General features: G+C 39.8%; 1 protein-coding gene across 1 annotated transcript in view; it reads left to right on the top strand.

Moving 5' to 3' along the window:
* FMR1NB (FMR1 neighbor) overlaps positions 1 to 15,615 on the top strand; it is a 54,761-nt gene that overhangs the window by 2,100 nt on the left and 37,046 nt on the right. The gene's annotated exons all lie outside the window — the stretch shown is intronic.

Here is a 15,615-nt window from a genome sequence, read left to right as displayed (position 1 = left end):
GTCTCCCTTATTTATGAGCGCCATCCTAGTGCAAGTGAAAGGGTATTTTATTGTGGTTTTCATTAGTATTTCCCTAATGACTAATGATATTGAGTAGTTTTTCATGTGCTTTTGGATATTTGTATATGCTCTTTGCAGAAATATCTATTCAAATCATTTGACCATTTAAAAGTGGATTGTTTGTGGTTTTGTTACTGAGTTGTAAGAGTTCTTCATATATTCAGAATATGTGATTTTTAAATATTTTCTCTCATTCTGTAGGTTTTCTTTTCATTTCTTTTTTTAAAAAAATTATGTATCTTTAATTGAAGGATACTTTCCTTATAGTATTGTGTTGGTTTCTGCCATATATCAACATGAATCAGCCATAGGTATACATATGTCCCCTCTCTCTTGATCCTCCCTCCCTCCTCCCACCCCATCCCACCCCTCGTAAAATGTAACATATGTGTATGTTTCCATCATACTCTCTCCATTTGTCCCACCCTCTCCTTCCTGCTCCAGCCCCCATATTGATAAGTCTCTTCTCTATGTTTGAGTCTCCATTGTTGCCCTGCAAAGAGATTCATCAGTACCATCTTTCTAGATTCCAGATATATGCATTAGTGTATGATATTTGTTTTTCTGTTTCTGACTTCATTCTGTATGATAGGCACTAGGTTCATCCACCTCATTAAAACTGACTGAAAACATGTTCCTTTTTATGGCTGAGTAATATATTCCATTGTATGTATGCATCACAGCTTCTTTATTCATTCATCTGTTTTATTTTAATAGTTTTGTGGTTTTAGTCCTTATATTTAGGTTGTTGACCCAGTTTGTATTAATTTTTGTTTGTGGTGTATGTTAGGGGTCTCACATTCTTTTGCATGTGAATATCCAGTTATTTCAGTGCCATTTGTTGAAGAGATGATTCATTCCCTTTTGAATAGTCTTGGCACCCTTGTTGAAAATCAGTTGACCATAGACCTATGGGCTTATTGATGGACTCTTAAATTCTGTTCTGTTGGTCTATGTGTCTGTTCTATGCCAGTACCATACTCTCGATTACTGTAGGTTTGTAGCAAGTTGAGAAATTTGGACATGTGATTCCTTCAGTTTTGTTCTTTCTTATATTGCTTTGAGTATTCAAGGCCTCTTATAATTCCATATAAATTTGAGGACTAGCTTTTTTATTTATGCAAAAAGATCACAAGTTTTGATAAAGATTGTATTGAATCTGTAGATCACAGTGGGCAGTATTACTATCATAACAATATTAAGTCTTTCAAGCTATGAACATGGCATGTCTTTCCATTAATGGATATCTTCCTTAATTTATTTCAGTAATGTTTTATAGTATTCATTATACAAGTCTTTAACCTCCTTGGTCAAATTTAGTCTTAGATATTTTATTCTTTTGAGTGCTGTTGTAAATGGAGTTGTTTTCTTAATTTCCTTTTTGGATTATTTATTGCTGGTGTATAGAAGCACAACTTACTTTTGCATGTTGATCTTGTACCCTACAACTTGGCTTAATTGTATGAGCTCTAGTAAGTTTTGTTGTGAACTTTAAAAAAATATTCTGCCTATAGAATTATTTTATCTGTGAATAGAGATAGTTGTTTTTCCTTTAAATTTTGGATGCCTTTTATTTCATTTTATATTCTACTTGCTCTGAGTAGAACTTTCAATACAGTGTTGAATAGCAGTGGTAAAAGTGGGCATTCTTATCTTTCTCCTGATCTTAGAGGGAAAGCTTTTGGTTTTTCGCTATTGATTATGATGTTAGCTGTTGATTTTTCGTAAATGGTCTTTATCATATTGAGGAAAATCCCTTCTATTCATAGTTTGGTGAGTGGTTTGATCATAAAAGTTGTTGGATTTTGCTAAATATTTTCTCTGTACCAATTGAGATGATCATGTGAGTTTTTTTCCTTCATTCTGTTAAGGTGGTGTGTTTCATTGATATTCTTATGTTGAACCATCCTTGGATTCTTGGGATTAAACCCCACTTGGTCATTTTGTATACTCTTTTTAATATACTCTTTTTAATATCAGTTGCATTTGATTTGCCAGTATTTTGTATTTATATTTATATGTGATATTGATTTGTAGTTGTTTTTTTTTTTTTCTTGTGGTATCTTTGTCTGGCTTTGGTATGAGGTTAATACTGGCATCATAGAATGAGTTAAGACCTGTTCTCTCTTTTTCTGTTTTTGGAAGAGTTTGAGAAGGATTAGTATTGCTTCTTTAAATATTCAATAAAAATCACCAATGAAGCCATCTGCTCCTGGACTTTTCTTTATAGGGAGGTTTTGATGAGTGTTCAGTGCCTTTACTTATAATAGGTTTTCTCTGAAAGGTCTTTTTCCCTAGCTTTCTTTCGCAAGTTGCTAAATTCCCTCACCAACTTGCACAAATGCCCTTCTTTCCTCATGAATGACTTCCGTCCCTCATTTCTCCTAAGAACTTTTCATTATCTCCTATCACATAATATCATTACTAATCTCCCTCACCTCACTGTTCAAAGTGCTAACCTCCACACCTCCTCTCTTAAAGCTGTTCCACTTCTAACTTCACCTTACTGACTCTCCTTACCTAACCTATCAAATTCCTTTCTACATCACCTCCTTTCTCAAAGACCTTTCCTTGCTTACTTCCTCTCACAAAAGTGGACGTGAACATGTTAGTAGCTCAGTCGTGTCTGACTCTGCGACCCCATGGACTACAGCCCACCAGTCTATAGGACTGTAGCTCCTCTGTCCATAGGATTCTCCAGTCAAGAATACTGGAGTCAGTTGCCATGTCCTTCTCCAGGGGATCTTCCCAACCCAGGGATTGAACCCGGGTCTCCTGGATTGCAGGCAGATTCTTTATCACTGAGCCACCAGGGAAGCCCTTCCCTTTTTTTCATGGTTGCCATCCCTGCCTCCTCTAACCTCACAAATGACTTACCTTCTTCCCCTGTAAGGCCTCTTTCCCTCCAGTCCTTTCACAAAGTAGGAACTTCCCTCTCTCCACATAGTACTAAACTCCCTCACCTTTCTTAAAGAACTTTTCTACTCTACATATGCTCACAAAGACCCTCCTGCTGTCACCTCAGTCACTTTCCCCTCTTTGTCACCACTCCAGAAGTTCTTCTTAACCTTTAGTCAAGGTCCTTTCATTCTTCACCTCCCCATAATGACTTTTCTTGGCTCACCATACAAGCCTTCTCTCCCCTCATTCAAAAACCTTTCTTCCTTATTTCACAAAGCCCTTTACTCCCCTCACTCAAGGTCTTCACTCTCTCACCTCCCTTTTAAAATGCCTTCATTGTTCTTCTCACTGTAACCTACCTTCACAAAGGGCTCCTCAGTCAAAATCCTTTCCTTCTCTTCTTATTTACCCTCCTTGAGACCTTTGCTCAACCCCTCCCCCAGATGCTTGTTTTGGCCCTCCAAAGGCCCCCTAATCTCCCCACTCACAGGTTTTTCTTCCATCACCACCCACAGGTACTCTCCTTCCTCAGAAGTCTTCTTTTCCTCCTTCTACTCAGTGCTCTTGCAGCCTCACTTTCCTCATTCAAAGTCTTTCCTACCTCTTCCTCCAGATCTTTCTTGCTAACCCCCCCCAAATCCAGTACTTTTCCTTTCCCCACAGCCTCCTCTCTTAGCTCAAAGATACCCTGTCAAGAAAGGGCCTTCTCTGCCTTACCTCCTTCAGCCTGCCCTCCCTCCAAACCCCCTCACTTTGGTATTCTGTCTCCTCCTTTGCATAAAGGACTTGGATTTCGCACAGTATTATTCCCTCCCTCTCTCCCTCAAGATCCACCTTCAAACCCAAAGACCTTCCATGATCCCCCACCTCTAATCTCAGTGACTTCTCTCTCCCTGCCCTCCCCAGAGTCCTTCCATCTCTTCAACTAAGGTCCTCCACAGTCAAAAGGAGGAGGCAAAAATTGGGCAGAGGCATTGTAAGTAAATGGAGAAGGCAATGGCAACCCACTCCAGTACTCTTGCCTGGAAAATCCCATGGACAGAGGAGCCTGGTAGGCTGCAGTCCATGGGGTCTCGAAGAGTACGGCATGACTGAGTGACTTCACTTTCACTTTGCACTTTCATGCATTGGAGAAGGAAATGGCAACCCACTCCATTGTTCTTGCCTGGAGAATCCCAGGTACAGTGGAGCCTGGTGGGCTGCTGTCTATGGGGTTGCACAGAGTTGGACACGATTGAAGCGACTTAGCAGCAGCAGCATTGTAAGTAAAAGGAGTGGAGACCACTATATACTGTGTCATGGCTGCTTGGGGATAAAGTTTAGTGTTAAATAAAGTATACGTTATGCATTCTTTTATCAACTGTTTTAAATAAGGTAGAAAAATATGATTCCTGCACTTTGAAAAATATTTTAAGATGCATTTTAAATGATCATTTGCAAATCATATTACTTCAGATTACTCATATGTATTTTTCCTACTATTCATCTAAAATACAAAGTATTTCTGAATTACTTTTAATGTGTTTGTAGACGTTAGTTACAAGTAAAACTGAGAACCTTACAAACTGAGACCTTTTTCATTCTCTGAAAAAGTAGTTTAGAAAACACAGCTATATATTGTACATTTTTATTTTCTTAGTTCATGAGTTCTTCATTTTCTACTTCTGTTTTGAGTAGAACTCTTTGAAAAAGAGAATACTGTTATTCAGTGTGATTTCTTTATTTCAATGAGGACTTTTTCCAATATAGGTTTAACAAGTTTTCTCTTAAAATAATCCATGATTCATTCTTTATGTTGTCAAATTTCCCAGATCCTCAAAAGGTAATATATGACTGGATGGGTTAAGTATCATTTTGCATTTAAAATGATTTAACTCAGTTATGTGATAGGTTGATGCGTATCTCTCCCCTCCCTGCATCAAAAAATGTTGTAGTACATTTTTTGTATTTGTACCTCAGGATGTGACCTGATTTGGAGATAAGGTCTTAGTAGAGGTAATCAAGTTAAAGTGAAGTGGGCCCTAATCCAGTGTGAATGGTTTCATTATAAAAAGGAGAGATTTGAACACAGAGATAGGCATTGATAGTAGAAAGACTATATGAATAGACAGGGGGAGTAGACAGCCATCTATAAGCCAAGGAGAGGGGCTTTCTCTCTCAGTTCTCAGAAAGAATCAACCCTGTTGACATCTTAATTTTGGACTTCTGGCCACTGGAATTGCTGAAACAATAAATTTCTGTTGTTTCAAGCCACCAAGTTTGTGGTGCTTTCTTACAATGACCCTAGCAAACTGAAACACACTGTTGTTGTTGTTCATTCAGTTGCTAAGTCATGTCCAACTCTTAGCGACCCCATGGACTGCAGCATGCCAGGATTCCCTGTCTTTCACTATCTTCTGGAGTTTGCTCAAATTCATGTCCATTTAGTCGGTGATGTTGTCTAACCATTTCATCCCCTTCTGCCCTCTTCTCTTTTGCCTTCAGTCTTTCCCAGCATCAGGGTCTTTTCCAATGAATCGGCTCTTTGCATCAGGTGGCCAGAGTATATTCAAGGTAAAATAAATAAAAATAATTTGACCATGCCCTTGGAGTATTGCAGTGAAAGCAGGGTATGTGGTCCCAGAGCTAAAATTTCCCTTCTTCCTAGATAGAACCTTCTGAGTTCTCTTAGATTTAATGCCACCAGGGAGAATTGAGGTTCAGGGATCTGAAGTAACTGCTGGGATAGCTCCAGGTTGTATTGTCATTTTGACTTTGCTTTTCAGGTTGTTTTTATGCACAAGGCATATAAACTAGTGGGATATAGGATGAAGAGACAAGTAGATCAGGACTGGGAATTTGATCCCATTTCCTCCACCAATTCTCTAACTTATTGGGTTAGTCCTTCTTGCATGTCCTTTTTGCGGGGAGATTAAAAAAGAGAAATAAAGATTGACCAGTAGGTAACATATTCAGAATGTTTTAGCTCCATGAGGGGCGGGGAACCTCTTGACTAGTTTTTGTATTATTATACTTCATTTTTCTGTTATGCTTGGTGAGTGAATGAGGCAATGCACCTCGATAGAAGGTCTAATTGACTGCCTTGTACCACACTAAGCACCAGCTTTGGTCTTGCTTTAACCATTTGTATATGTGGTGTAGTTGGAGGAGCCCTGAACTAGGAGTTAGGAGACCTCAGTCATCATGATTCTGCCACTGACTTGCTATATGACTTTTGATGAATTGTTTTACCTCTTTAGGTTTCAGTTACCTTGTCTAAAAATTGAGATTTCACTAGACAGGTGTTTCTCCTGCCTCAGTCATTTGTATAACACCTTCATAATTTGTTATCTTAAAGCTACCAGTTATACATATTTTCTTTAAGTTGCCTCAGTTTTTAAAATAAATGCATTTGTTTTATTTTTTTAATTTTTATTTATTTTTTAATCTAATTTATTTATTTTAGTTGGGGGCTAATTACTTTACAATATTGTAATGGTTTTTGCCATATATTGACATGAATCAGCCATGGGTTTACATGTGTTCCCCATGCTGAACCCCCCTCCCACCTCCCTCCCCATCCCATCCCTCTGGGTCATCCCATTGCCCCAGCCCTGAGCATTTGTCTCATGCATCGAACCTGGAATGGTGTTCTGTTTCACATATGATGATATACATGTTTCAATGCTATTCTCTCTGAACATCCTACCCTCACCTTCTCCCTCAGAGTCCATAAGACTGTTCTATGCATCTGTGTCTCTTATTCTGTCTCGCATATAGGGTTATCGTTACCATCTTTCAAATTCCATATATATGCATTAGTATACTGTATTGGTGTTTTTCTTTCTGGCTAACTTCACTCTGTATAATGGGCTCCAGTTTCATCCATCTCAATAGAACTGATTCAAATGCATTCTTTTTAATGGCTGAGTAACATTCCATTGTGTATATGTACCACACCTTTCTTATCCATTCATCTGATGATGGACATCTAGGTTGCTTCCATGTCCTATCTATTACAGACAGTGCTGCGATGAACATTGGGGTACACGTGTCTCTTTCAGTTCTGGTTTCCTCGGTGTGTAGGCCCAGCAGTGGGATTGCTGGATCATATGGCAGTTCTAGTTCCAGTTTTTTAAGGAATCTCCACACTGTTCTCCATAGTGGCTGTACTAGTTTGCAATCCCACCAACAGTGTAAGAGGGTTCCTTTTTCTCCACACCTTCTCCAACATTTATTGCTTGTAGACTTTTGGATAGCAGCCATTCTGACTGGCAAGAAATGGTACCTCACTGTGGTTTTGATTTGCATTTCTCTAATAATGAGTGATGCTGAGCATCTTTTCATGTGTTTGTTAGCCATCTGTATGTCTTCTTTGGAGAAATGTCTGTTTAATTCTTTGGCCCATTTTTTGATTGGGTCTTTTATTTTTCTGGAATTCAGCTGCAGGAGTTGCTTGTATATTTTTGAGATTAATTCTTTGTCTGTTGCTTTGTTTGCTCTTATTTTCTCCCATTCTGAAGGCTGTCTTCTCACTTTGCTGATAGTTTCCTTTGTTGTGCTGAAGATTTTTATTTTAATTAGGTCCCATTTGTTTATTTTTGCTTTTATTTCCAGTATTCTGGGAGGTGGGTCATGGAGGATCCTGCCGTGATTTATGTCAGAGAGTGTTTTGCCTATGTTTTCCTCTAGGAGTTTTATAGTTTCTGGTCTTACATTTAGATCTTTAATCCATTTTGAGTTTATTTTTGTGTATGGTGTTAGAAAGTGTTCTAGTTGCATTCTTTTATAAGTGGTTGACCAGGTTTCCCTGCACCACTTGTTAAAGAGATTGGCTTTTCTCCATTTTATTTATTTTTTTAATAAATTTATTTATTTTAGTTGGGGGCTAATTACTTTACAATATTGTAATAGTTTTTGCCATACATTGACATGAATCAGCCATGGGTTTACATGTGTTCCCCTTCCTGGACCCCCCACCCACCTCCCTCCCCATCCCATCCCTCTGGGTCATCCCATTGCCCCGGCCCTGAGCCCTTGTCTCATGCATCGAACATGGAATGGTGTTCTGTTTCACATATGATAATATACATGTTTCAATGCTATTCTCCCAGAACGTCCCACCCTCACCTTCTCCCTCAGAGTCCATAAGACTGTTCTATGCATCTGTGTCTCTTATTCTGTCTCGCATATAGGGTTATCGTTACCATCTTTCAAATTCCATATATATACATTAGTATACTGTATTGGTGTTTTTCTTTCTGGCTTACTTCACTCTGTATAATGGGCTCCAGTTTCATCCATCTCAATAGAACCGATTCAAATGTATATTTTTAGTGGCTGAGTAATATTCCATTGTGTATATGTACCACAGCTTCCTCATCCATTCGTCTGCTGATGGACATCTAGGTTGCTTCCATGTCCTGGCTATTGTAAACAGTGCTGCGATGAACATTGGGGTACACACGTCTCTTTCAATTCTGGTTTCTTCGGTGTGTATGCCCAGCAGTGGGATTGCTGGGTCATATGGCAGTTCTATTCCAAGTTTTTTAAGGAATCTCCACACTGTTCTCCATAGTGGCTGTACTAGTTTGCATTCCCACCAACAGTGTAAGAGGGTTCCCTTTTCTCCACACCCTCTCCAGCATTTATTGCTTGTAGACTTTTGGATAGCAGCCATTCTGACTGGTGTGAAATGATACCTCATTGTGGTTTTGATTTGCATTTCTCTAATAATGAGTGATGTTGAGCATCTTTTCATGTGTTTGTTAGCCATCTGTATGTCTTCTTTGGAGAAATGTCTGTTTAGTTCTTTGGCCCATTTTTTGATTGGGTCGTTTATTTTTCTGGAATTCAGCTGGAGAAGTTGCTCGTATATTTTTGAGATTAATTCTTTGTCTGTTGCTTCGTTTGCTCTTATTTTCTCCCATTCTGAAGGCTGTCTTTTCACCTTGCTTATAGTTTCCTTTGTTGTGCAAAAGCTTTTAATTTTAATTAGGTCCCATTTGTTTACTTTTGCTTTTATTTCCAATATTCTGGGAGGTGGGTCATGGAGGATCCTGCTGTGATTTATGTCGGAGAGTGTTTTGCCTATGTTTTCCTCTAGGAGTTTTATAGCTTCTGGTCTTACATTTAGATCTTTAATCCATTTTGAGTTTATTTTTGTGTATGCTGTTAGGAAGTGTTCTAGTTTCATTCTTTTACAAGTGGTTGACCAGTTTTCCCAGCACCACTTATTAAAGAGATTGTCTTTTCTCCATTGTATATTCTTGCCTCCTTTGTCGAAGATAAGGTGTCCATAGGTGCGTGGGTTTATCTCTGGGCTTTCTATTTTGTTCCATTGATCTATATTTCTATCTTTGTGCCAGTACCATACTGTCTTGATGACTGTGGCTTTGTAGTACAGCCTGAAGTCGGGCAGGTTGATTCCTCCAGTTCCATTCTTCTTCCTCAAGATTGCTTTGGCTATTTGACGTTTTTTATATTTCTATACAGGAGAAGGCAATGGCACCCCACTCCAGTACTCTTGCCTGGGAAATCCCATGGATGGAGGAGCCTGGTAGGCTGCAGTCCATGGGGTCACTAAGAGTCGGACACGACTGAGCGACTTCACTTTCACTTTTCCCTTTCATGCACTGGAGAAGGAAATGGCAACCCACTCCAGTATTCTTGCCTGGAGAATCCCAGGGACGGCGGAGCCTGGTGAGCTGCCGTCTATGGGGTCGCACAGAGTCGGACATGACTGAAGTGACTTAGCAGCAGTAGCAGCAGCATGTTTCTATACAAATTGTGAAATTATTTGTTCTAGTTCTCTGAAAAATACCATTGGTAGCTTGATAGGGATTGCATTGAATCTATAGATTGCTTTGGGTAGTATACTCATTTTCACTATATTAATTCTTCTGATCTATGAACACGGTATATTTCTCCATCTGTTTGTGTCCTCTTTGATTTCTTTCATCAGCGTTTTATAGTCTTCTATATAGAAGTCTTTTGTTTCTTTAGGTAGATATATTCCTAAGTATTTTATTCTTTTCATTGCAGGGGTGAATGGTATTGTTTCCTTAATTTCTCTTTCTGTTTTCTCATTGTTAGTGTATAGGAATGCAAGGGATTTCTGTGTGTTAGTTTTATATCCTGCAACTTTTCTATATTCATTGATTAGCTCTAGTAATTTTCTGGTAGAATCTTTAGGGTTTTCTATGTAGAGGATCATGTCATCTGCAAACAGTGAGAGTTTTATGTCTTCTTTTCCTATCTGTATTCCTTTTATTTCTTTTTCTGCTCTGATTGCTGTGGCCAAAACTTCCAAAACTATGTTGAATAGTAGTGGTGAGAGTGGGCACCCTTGCCTTGTTCCTGACTTTAGGGGAAATGCTTTCAATTTTTCACCATTGAGGGTAATGTTTGCTGTGGGTTTGTCATATATAGCTTTTATTATGTTGAGGTATGTTCCTTCTATTCCTGCTTTCTGGAGGGTTTTCATCATAAATGGGTGTTGAATTTTGACAAAGGCTTTTTCTGCATCGATTGAGATAATCATATGCTTTTTATCTCTCAATTTGTTAATGTGATGTATTACATTGATTGATTTGCGGATATTAAAGAAACCTTGCATCCCTGGGATAAAGCCCACTTGGTCATGATGTATGATCTTCTTAGTATGTTGTTGGATTATGTTTGCTAGAATTTTGTTAAGGATTTTTGCATCTATGTTCATCAGTGATATTGGCTTGTAGTTTTCTTTTTTTGTGGCATCTTTGTCTGGTTTTGGAATTGGGGTGATGATGGCCTCATAGAATGAGTTTGGAAGTTTAACTTCTGCAATTTTCTGGAAGAGTTTGAGTAGGGTAGGTGTTAGCTCTTCTCTAAATTTTTGGTAGAATTCAGCTGTGAAGCCGTCTGGTCCTGGGCTTTTGTTTGCTGGAAGATTTCTGATTTCAGTTTCGATTTCCGTGCTTGTGATGGGTCTGTTAAGATCTTCCATTCTTCCTGGTTCAGTTTTGGAAAAGTTATACTTTTCTAAGAATTTGTCCATTTCTTCCAAGTTGTCCATTTTATTGGCATATAGCTGTTGGTAGTAGTCTCTTATGATCCTTTGTATTTTTGTGTAGTCTGTTGTGATCTCAGATTGCCCTCTGGGCATTCAGGCCCGGTCCTTACCCTAAGCGGTGTCACCCACTCCTCTCCATTCAGCCCCCACTTGCTGGTGGCGGATGCGAGCGTCTGGGGTACTTTGCTGGGAGTTGCCTTTAGTCATGTAATCTGTGGGTTTTATTTATTTATTTTTCCTCCCAGTTATGTTGCCCTCCGAGATTCGAAAACTTCCCCCAAACCCGCTGGTGAGAGGGTTTCCTGGTGTTTGGAAACTTCTCCTCTTTTATGACTTCCTCCCTGGGACGGGTCTCCGTCACTAACTCTTGTCTCTCTTTTTATCTTTTATATTTTGTCCTACCTCCTTTCAAAATGGGCTCTTTTTCTGGATGCCTGATGTCCTCTGCCAGCGTTCAGCAGTTGTTTTTTGAAGTTTGCTCAGCTTTCAGATGTTCTTTCAATGAATTTGTGGGGGAGAGAGTGGTCTCCCCATCCTATTCCTCTGCCATCTTATCCCTGGCTCCAAATGCATTTGTTTTAAAAGGAAACTGTAGCACTGTTATAAATGGAAAATGGTCATATTTGTGATTAAGAGAATTATTTATAAAAATAAATATCCTGAAAACAAAGTAATGTTATTAAAGTTAGAAACAATTTAAAAAGTGAAATACATATGATGAAATATTTATGGTTTTACATTGTAGTAAGCATTTCGTGTATGACTTCATTTAATACTTAGAAGTCTTCAAAGTAAATTCTGTTCACATTTTGCAGATGAGTAAACTGAGGCAAAGAGAAGTTGACTAATTTGTCCAAGTTCACTAGCTAGTACCTGGTAGAGTCAGAATGCAAATTCAGGTCTATTTGAGGCTGAGGCCCAGAAAAGACTGCAGCATAGGTAGACCCTCAAATAAAGCCTTAGCAAAATCCTCTTCAAGCTGATACCATTAGCTACTGTTCACATTCTGTCTCTTCACCCTTTAATCCAGTTCCTCATCTGAGATTCTTCGCTACAGAGCAGGGCTGGCAGCATGATTTTCAAAATGAAAATGCAGGAGGGGGGCTCCCTTGTTCAAAATATATTATGAACTTCAAGATGATAGCAGAACATGAAACCAAGTGTAGGACTGTTTTAAGAGCCACATTCTGTAGATTTCACAGGTCACATGCCCATGAAGCCCACAGCTTTGAGTCTGTTTTTATTTTTTGCCTTTGAAATATAGTTAGATCTTCAGTCTTTTTTTTTTTTTTTGGTAACAGGGAAATTAAAAAATAAAAATTCTTTGTGACAGGGAAACATAATTGGTTCTTTACCATTTCTTGTTGCCATTTAGGGATGCTGGTTCCTAATCTTTTATTTGCTGAGCTTAATGAGTGTACAGATGCAAATTAGAAGCGTAGAGGATGGCATTATTCTGCATATGAAAAACAATGGAGGAGGGGAAAGAGTCTGGAGCCTAATAAGGTGAAGAGGAAGCTCTGAAAAGACCTGGGCACTGGGTGATGGGAGATTCTGGAGAGAGAAAAGGACAGCTGCTTCTGAGAATGAAAGAACAGGGATATCAAAGGGGATTTTTATAAAGGTTTGCCATATGGTGAGTGATGTCAAACATTTTTTGGTGTCATGGTAGTTTTTCTATACTAGTCATGTATATTTTTTTCTACACTTTCATAATAAATACCTAAATAGTGAAAAATACACCCATAAATACTCAGCTGTGTTCCACCTAAAATCAAATCATGTAGTGCTGATGATACTTATACATACTTTAGGAAATAGTGCTCATGTTAATTTAAAAATATTGTCTTTCAGAGTAGGGAAGAGAGCAGTGGTACGGAGCAGTGGTAGGGAGCAGATTAAGCATGCTGGAGGCTTTTGGTTCAGGCTGCTGCTGATGGGTGCTTATCTGAGTAAACATTTAATTGCCTCTTCCTTTTGTACCCATTGAAGTGATGAAAAGATCTGTAATAGTTGAAAACTCAGAGAGCCAAGAAGGGTGCTACCTTTATTTATATGCCAGAAATTTGGAGGGATTTATGAAAGATAGCCAAGCCAAACACTATTGGAGAAGTTGCAGCAGACCTGTATTTCACTTCAGCTAAAGCCAAGCCTGTCTAGCAGGGTTTGGAGCTAGAGTAACCTGAGTTGAAGATCAATCTGCATCCTGCAAAGACTCCACAGAGAGCACACTCCCTGCAGAAGATAACCTAGTATGGAGATTCAGGTCACTTTATGCTACTGCCAGCTGATACTTCCTTCAGATGGCGTGTTGACAAGGGTAGTCAAGGTCACTGAGTGAACAAATGGCAGTACAGAACACAAAGGTCCTGTCAAGGCTTCTTCCAACTGTAGCTCCTTTACTGTATGATGCAGAGCAATGAGCCCTCTAATCTGGCAAAGTATGGCTGGCAATATTAATCTAATTTTTTGTTCCCTGGGCTTCCAAGTCCCTTGTATGGCCAGTTTCTCCTGATCTTTTTTTTTTAAGCTGAAATATCATCTCAGAGAGGTCAGCTCCTGTTTAAAGTAGATCCTCTACCCTATATTGTATTGATATCCACTTTGCTCATAGCACACATTGCAGTTTATAGTTATTTAATTTGTTAGTTTCCCTTAGAAGAAACGGAGGAACCATCATGGTCAAGAAAAGAGTCCGAAATGCAGTACTTGGATGCAATCTCAAAAACGACAAAATGATCTCTGTTCATTTCCAAGGCAAACCACTCAATATCACAGTAATCCAAGTCTATGCCCCAACCAGTAATGCTGAAGAAGCTGAAATTGAACAGTTCTGTGAAGACCTACAAGACCTTTTATAACTAACACACACAAAAAGATGTCATTTTCATTATAGGATACTGGAATTCAAAAGTAGGAAGTCAAGAAACACCTGGAGGAACAGGTAAATTTGGCCTTGGAGTACAGAATGAAGCAGGGCAAATGTTAGTAGGGTTTTGCCAAGAGAATGCACTAGTCATAGCAAATACCCTCTTCCAACAACACAAGAGAAGACTCTACACATGGACATCACCAGATGGTCAACACCGAAATCAGGAGATCAGGAGGAGAAGGGGACGACAGAGGATGAGATGATTGGATGGCATCTCCGACTCGATGGACATGAGTTTGGGTAAACTCCGGGAGTTGGTGATGGACAGGGAGGCCTGGTGTGCTGCGATTCATGCGGTCGCAAAGAGTCGGACACGACTGAGCGACTGAACTGAACTGACCTGAATTTGTTAGTTTACTTTTTTGTTGTTGTTGTTTTCTCTTGTTTTTTTCCTGGTTCAAGTTAATAATTTATTTTCACCTGTAACACTAGCAGAGAAGTCAAAAACAGACTGACAGACATGGATAAAGTTTATAAACGGAAAAAAGAAAGATCTGAACTATGTACACTGAAAGAGAGAATGGGATTTTTCCACATCAACTTCTCCTATTTTGCAATTTCTGAATAGTAGAAACTAAACATTTTCCTCCAGTTTAGTATGAAGGAACACAACTTTTATGATCAACCATTTGTCTTCAAGCATAAAGCGTACGAGAAATTGCCTGTATGGTTGTCCTGGCTCCTGAAGTCTGGGTATTGTTAGAACATTTAAAAAAAAAAGTGTTCTATGAAGCCCAGAAGGAACTCAAAGGGCAGACAGTGCCGATCACACTGACGAGAACTGATGTCCTGCCTTCCTCAAATGTAAGGAGAAAATAGTACTTTGGCTCACTTCCAGTTAGTTTGGTAAACAGTTATAAAGTCAGAATGAATCGTGAATTTTCATTTCATAGAGGAGGGACACTCCTTCGGCCCTGTTTAAAGTGAATTCTGTGCTGAGTCCTTGCTCCTCCAGAAGGAAAAACTGAAGGTCAGTTATTGCTAGCAACACCAGAGGAGGCCCCCTTCCACCTTGAAGATGTTTCACACGGAAGGCTGTGGGTTTGGCTTGAAGCCCTCTGAGGAAGGAGGGTGTGGAGGTGGAGGTGGCAGGCTCTGCAGGCCTTCTCCCCCAGGAGCCATCCCTGGGCCACCATGCCACCTCCTTGAGGAACAGAGGCTCTCACACCTGGAGTTGAGCAGAAGGGTGTTATCTGGGCCCCTGGGGAGGAGGGGCCACAGTACTTTGCCACCAAAATCTAAGGAGCAATCGAAGCCCAAAGGATCAAGGCCCAAGGGCCAGAAGAGCAGCTTCTGAAATGAATATCAGTTGCGGGGGTGGTGGTACTCAGCTTGAGTCTGGAGAGCCGAGCTCTGAATCACAAGTGGCTGTGACTCAGGCAACAGGATGGACATGGGCAGCTGATAAGGCCACAATCACTGCCACCGCCACCCGGGTCTATGCTTGAGTAGACATTAGGCAGTGGGAACTGAGGACCAGAGGGCCTATGGTAAACAGAGGATGATTTTTTCGGAAAAGAGGACACCCAACCACGTGCCTGCCCCACTGTGACTCCTATGCCAGGTGAGCTTGGACGTGGGTCCAGTTTCTGAGAACAGGTGGTGAGCAGGACAGGGTGACACAGGCCTCCCAAGTACACTGAGAGTGCTACATCTCCTGGGCTGCCGAAAAGGAGGCAAAGAGCGGGCT

Source organism: Giraffa tippelskirchi, chromosome X (genome assembly GCF_054371585.1).
Source record: "Giraffa tippelskirchi isolate mGirTip1 chromosome X, T2T-mGirTip1v1.2.pri, whole genome shotgun sequence".
Taxonomy (NCBI): domain Eukaryota; kingdom Metazoa; phylum Chordata; class Mammalia; order Artiodactyla; family Giraffidae; genus Giraffa; species Giraffa tippelskirchi.
This window is presented reverse-complemented; position numbering and strand designations above follow the sequence as displayed.